Genomic DNA, 6,000 nt, shown 5'->3' with positions numbered 1-6,000 from the left:
CCCGCACACATACCTGCACTTCGTTGTGATGAGGCTCCGACGGGGCTTCTCAGTAAGCGCCGGCCAGCCTGTGTACAGAAGATCTCTGTGTGGCTGTGAGGGTGCTCATTTAGTGAGGACCGACACGCCCCTGCTGCTATCAGCAGCTTGCACTATCCCTGACCCTGCCTTTTGGAAGGGGGAAAGGGATGTAATAAAAATAGAAAAAATATTCCACAAAAAAAATAAAATTCAAAGTAATTGTGGACTCAGCCACAGAGCTGTTACTACGTCGAGCACAGAAAAAACACTGAGGTACTCGGGGATATGGAGGGGTGGAGTGTTCTAAATTTAAATATTCAGTGCTGTTTCCTGCGAAGCCGTCCATATCCCAAGAGTACTCCAGTGACCCCTAGTGGATGAAAAAGAAACAGACTTTCCCCCAGTGGCCTAAGAAATCCATTTGTCCAATTCAGGACCAAACAACATTTCGCCAGCATAAGGCAATGCTTCTATTCCTCGTTTTGACTCTGCCTCCGCCTGCCAAGAACGCAACCAAAGTGCACATTGTGCCGCAACTAGTGAAGCTGAAAGGCGAGAACTAACCTGGCCGATGTCCATAGAAGCCGTACCTAGATACTCAGCAGATTCACAGATGTGATCAGCCAGAAGTATAAGGTGGTCTTCTTGTAGACCCAACTTGAGCTGTGTTACCCATGCAACTACAGCCTTGTTAACCCAAACTCCAACCAAAGCAGGCCTAAGCAACACCCCTACTGCTGTATACATTGACTTTAGCATAGCTTCTAGCTTACACTCGGACGGGTCTTTAAGCGTCGTAGCAGCTGGTACTGGACTGGTTAACTTCTTAGAAAGTTTTGATACCGAGGAATCCACAGCCGGTGGATTTTCCAATTAGACGTCAGACTCCGGGAACGGACAGCTATACAGAAACCGCCGAGGCATAGAAAACAGTTAACCCGGATTCTTCCATGCTTCAGTTAACTGCTTATTAAGAGAATCTGAATAAGGAAAACACACCAGTGTTCTGTCTTTTAGCAAAAAACACTTCATAATTTGAAAGAGGTTCTTCAGTCTCCAAATTTTTTTAGAATCTGACGTACTGCCCTGATGAGATTATCAATGGCTAGGCTATCAATAACCTCACTATCTGGACTCCTGGCCCAATTCACCTTCCTCATGTTACTCTTGAGACATCAGGTCTGGCAGTTATGTATAATAAAGCAAACTGCTCAGATTATCACAGTATTAGTTGAGTGTATATATCGCTCTCTCTCCATAACTATAAAATAACTGAGACCTCCTGAACTTGTAACACAGGGTTAACAGTCTGTTGAGACCCCTCTACACATGAAACAGGCTGAATAGCCTGATATACTTGCTGCATTAGAATGCAGCTTAGTTATGAGAGCCTCCCGCTGTGCTGCTGCGGGCATAATCCTCCCCCTTCCCCCCCCCCCCCCGCGATCTCCTCAGCGCTCCATGTTGGCGGACCACAGCCTCAACACAGTGCCACGGCAGCTTAGAAGCTGTTCGCGGCAGAGACACCACGGCGGGTAGGTTAGCGGGACCTAACCGCGGGAGGGCGGCAGGGAGCAGCAGTGGCTGGCGCCCAGCGGCGGCTGCTGAGCAGGCTGTGGCAGGAACACAGTTCTTCTGGTATCTCAAGATGTATTACCCTAGACTCAGATCTCGCCGCCTCACGCTCCTTACGTGCAGCGGCCAATTCTGATTGTAAACCAGTCATCACTCACATCCGCGAGCAGTGCCCAAGGAGGATCAGGGCAAGGATTCGCATTTGTAGGCGTATTTGCAAGACATACTGTGCATGTGGTATTTCCATCAGGTAACACTCACAGACCTTGCAGCTAAGCTGCTTTTTTGATTTTGCATTAGCCTTACTCATTATGTACACAGACAAGTAGACAAAGACAGACAAGTTCCACGACTCATTGCAAAGTCTTAGACATCTCCCGAGACCTAACTAAGGTGTGTATAAGCCTGAAGTGCAGTGCACGTGGGACACACTACAAATCGGTGAAACTTGTGCTGTACAGAATTCCTACTAACACCCCTGCTTCTCCAGTGGCCGAGTGTTGTAGTACCGGGAACAGACTTCCTGCAAGAAGAACCAGGAAGTAGAGTTAAAATGGCGTCCTGCCATGTGCTCCCCACATAGCGGGGCGGCGCGCTGACCACCCTGATCCCCAGTATAATAAAACAAGTGAGCGGCGGCAGTGTGAGCTGCCTGGCCGCTCATTACCTGGATGTAGTGGAGGCTATGACGGGGCTTCTCTCTTCTGAGCTCTGTCCAGCTCCTCTGCAGCCTGAGGTTGAAATCCACACAGGCTGATTGTGGTCTATGGCGGGGCTCCTTTCATGAGCACCGACAAGCCAACTACTGCCCTCAGCAGCACCAACAATCCCGGACCCAAGCTTTTTGATAAACTGGGAAGGGATTGAGTAGGAAAATTAAAAATCTGTGAAAAAAAAAAAAACAAACAAACTGTGGAGCATCGTCCACTTGTACCTTCCCGACTGAGTCGCAGAAAAGCAATGAGGTACCTTTGGTAGTATGGAGGGGGTGGAGAGTTACTAATTTATATATTTAAATGTACCTATCCTTGCTAACGCCCATCCATATCCCAAGAGTACTTCAGGGACCCCTAGTGGATGAAAAAGAAAAGCTCTTTTCAGGGCTGCCTAGCGCAGCCCTCAGTTAGCTGCCTGCACTGCAGGCACCAACTTACAAACTGAGCTCCAGTGCCTGGAGGCGGGGATATAGATGAGGCGGTGCAGTGCATCCTGAGAACAGTCAAAGCTTTAGCCTGTTGGTGCCTCGGATCAAGATCCAACTCTACACCCCGATGTTATTCCCTGTGGAATTCCAGTGTACCCCGCTGCAGAAATATATATATTTATTCACACAACTATATATACACTGTATATATTATATATAACTAAAATCTACTCTGTAGAAATAGGAGCATAGGCAGTAATACATTAGCATCTAGTAAAAAATTAAAGTAAAAATTATATATATATGCCCCTAAAGATGGCTGTATCATTTATTCTAGAGATAGATCTATCACAGTGGTTCTCAAACTCGGTCCTCAGGACCCCACACAGTGCATGTTTTGCAGGTAACCCAGCAAGTGCACAGGTGTACTAATTACTCACTGACACATTTTAAAAGGCCCACGGGTGGAGCTAATTATGTTACGTGTGATTCTGTGAAAAGACCTGCAAAACGTGCACCGTGTGGGGTCCTGAGGACAGAGTTTGAGAACCTGTGATCTATCACACAACAACTGCGTCTATTACAAAGCAGGATACATCCACATATATGCATATACACACTTACACTTGAGAGTCTGAGATGCCTTCTGCAAGACAGGAAGTCGTAGATGGCCCAACACCTTAAATCATTAGGCCCCAACACCTGCAGCATTTTGCACATCTATAGAGAGTGGGCAGGACCAAAATTATGCAATTTTCATAAAATAGCATTGGAATGGATGCTCTCCCCCAGGATCACAAATTACGGGACTTGTCGTGGACTGTGGGGAGCAGTAAAAAACATACTGTGCATTAGGGGTGGGGTTCTGGGTACTCCGAAAGCCACCCCATGTGCCACTGGCTGAAGAGGTGGGGCAGTGGACTCGGGTGGCGAAGCAATCCTCTATTAGGTGACAGCTGTGTAATAATTAGCCCTGCATCTCTACGAAAAGCACCTATGTGACAGGCAGCAGGTCAGACAGCAATATTACTTTTTTTTTTTTTTAATAAGCCATCCAACTTTCACATTCTATAAAAAAAAATATAAGATTTTACTTACCGATAAATCTATTTCTCGTAGTCCGTAGTGGATGCTGGGGACTCCGTCAGGACCATGGGGATTAGCGGCTCCGCAGGAGACAGGGCACAAAACTAAAGCTTTAAGATCAGGTGGTGTGTACTGGCTCCTCCCCCTATGACCCTCCTCCAAGCCTCAGTTAGGATACTGTGCCCGGACGAGCGTACACAATAAGGAAGGATATTGAATCCCGGGTAAGACTCATACCAGCCACACCAATCACACCGTATAACTTGTGATCTAAACCCAGTTAACAGTATGACAAACGTAGGAGCCTCTGAACAGACGGCTCACAACAATAACAACCCGATTTTTTTGTAACAATAACTATGTACAAGTATTGCAGACAATCCGCACTTGGGATGGGCGCCCAGCATCCACTACGGACTACGAGAAATAGATTTATCGGTAAGTAAAATCTTATTTTCTCTGACGTCCTAAGTGGATGCTGGGGACTCCGTCAGGACCATGGGGATTATACCAAAGCTCCCCAACGGGCGGGAGAGTGCGGATGACTCTGCAGCACCGAGTGAGAGAACTCCAGGTCCTCCTCAGCCAGGGTGTGCCCCTGACCAAGTAGCAGCTCGGCAAAGTTGTAAAGCCGAGACCCCTCGGGCAGTCGCCCAAGATGAGCCCACCTTCCTTGTGGAATGGGCATTTATATATTTTGGCTGTGGCAGTCCTGCCACAGAATGTGCAAGCTGAATTGTACTACACATTCAACTAGCAATCGTCTGCTTAGAAGCAAGAGCACCCAGTTTTTTGGGTGCATACAGGATAACAGCAAGTCAGTTTTCCTGACTCCAGCCGTCCTGGAAATCTATATTTTCAGGGCCCTGACATCATCTAGCAACTTGGAGTCCTCCAAGTCTCTAGTAGCCGCAGGTACCACAATAAGCTGGTTCAGATGAAACGCTGACACCACCTTAGGGAGAAACTGGGGACGAGTCCGCAGCTCTGCCCTGTCCGAATGGACAATCAGATATGGGCTTTTGTGAGACAAAGCCGCCAATTCTGACACTCGCCTGGCCGAGGCCAGGGCCAACATCATGGTCACTTTCCATGTGAGATATTTCAAATCCACAGATTTGAGCGGTTTAAACCAACGTGATTTTAGGAATCCCAGGACTACGTTGAGATCCCACAGTGCCACTGGAGGCACAAAAGGGGGTTGTATATGCAGTACTCCCTTGTCAAATTTCTGGACTTCAGGAACTGAAGCCAATTCTTTCTGGAAGAAAATCGACAGGGACGAAATTTGAACCTTAATGGACCCCAATTTGAGGCCCATAGACACTCCTGTTTGCAGGAAATGCAGGAATCGACCGAGTTGAAATTTCTTCGTGGGGCCTTCCTGGCCTCACACCACGCAACATATTTTCGCCACATGTGGTGATAATGTTGTGCGGTCACCTCCTTCCTGGCTTTGACCAGGGTAGGAATGACCTCTTCCGGAATGCCTTTTTTCCCTTAGGATCCGGCGTTCAACCGCCATGCCGTCAAACGCACCCGCGGTAAGTCTTGGAACAGACATGGTACTTGCTGAAAGCAAGTCCCTTCTTATCGGCAGAGGCCCTGAGTCCTCCGTGAGCATCTCATGAAGTTCCGGGTACCAAGTCCTTCTTGGCCCATCCGGAGCCACGAGTATAGTTCTTACTCCTCTACGTCTTATAATTCTCAGTACCTTTGGTATGAAAAGCAGAGGAGGGAACACATACACCGACTGGTACACCCATGGTGTTACCAGAACGTCCACAGCTATTTCCTGAGGGTCTCTTGACCTGGCACAATACCTGTCCAGTTTTTTGTTCAGGCGGGACGCCATCATGTCCACCTGTGGTCTTCCCAACGGTGCACAATCATGTGGAAACAACTTCTCGATGAAGTCCCCACTCTCCCGGGTGGAGGTCGTGCTGAGGAAGTCTGCTTCCCAGTTGTCCACTCCCGGAATGAAAACTGCTGACAGTGCTATCACATGATTTTCCGCCCAGCGAAGAATCCTTGCAGTTTCTGCCATTGTCCTCCTGCTTCTTGTGCCGCCCTGTCTGTTTACGTGGGCGACTGCCGTGATGTTGTCCCACTGGATCAATACCGGCTGACCTTGAAGCAGAGGTCTTGCTAAGCTTAGAGCATTGTAAATTGCT

Source organism: Pseudophryne corroboree, chromosome 6 (genome assembly GCF_028390025.1).
Source record: "Pseudophryne corroboree isolate aPseCor3 chromosome 6, aPseCor3.hap2, whole genome shotgun sequence".
Taxonomy (NCBI): domain Eukaryota; kingdom Metazoa; phylum Chordata; class Amphibia; order Anura; family Myobatrachidae; genus Pseudophryne; species Pseudophryne corroboree.
The sequence above is the reverse complement of the archived record's forward strand: the minus strand, read 5'-3'. Positions refer to the sequence as shown.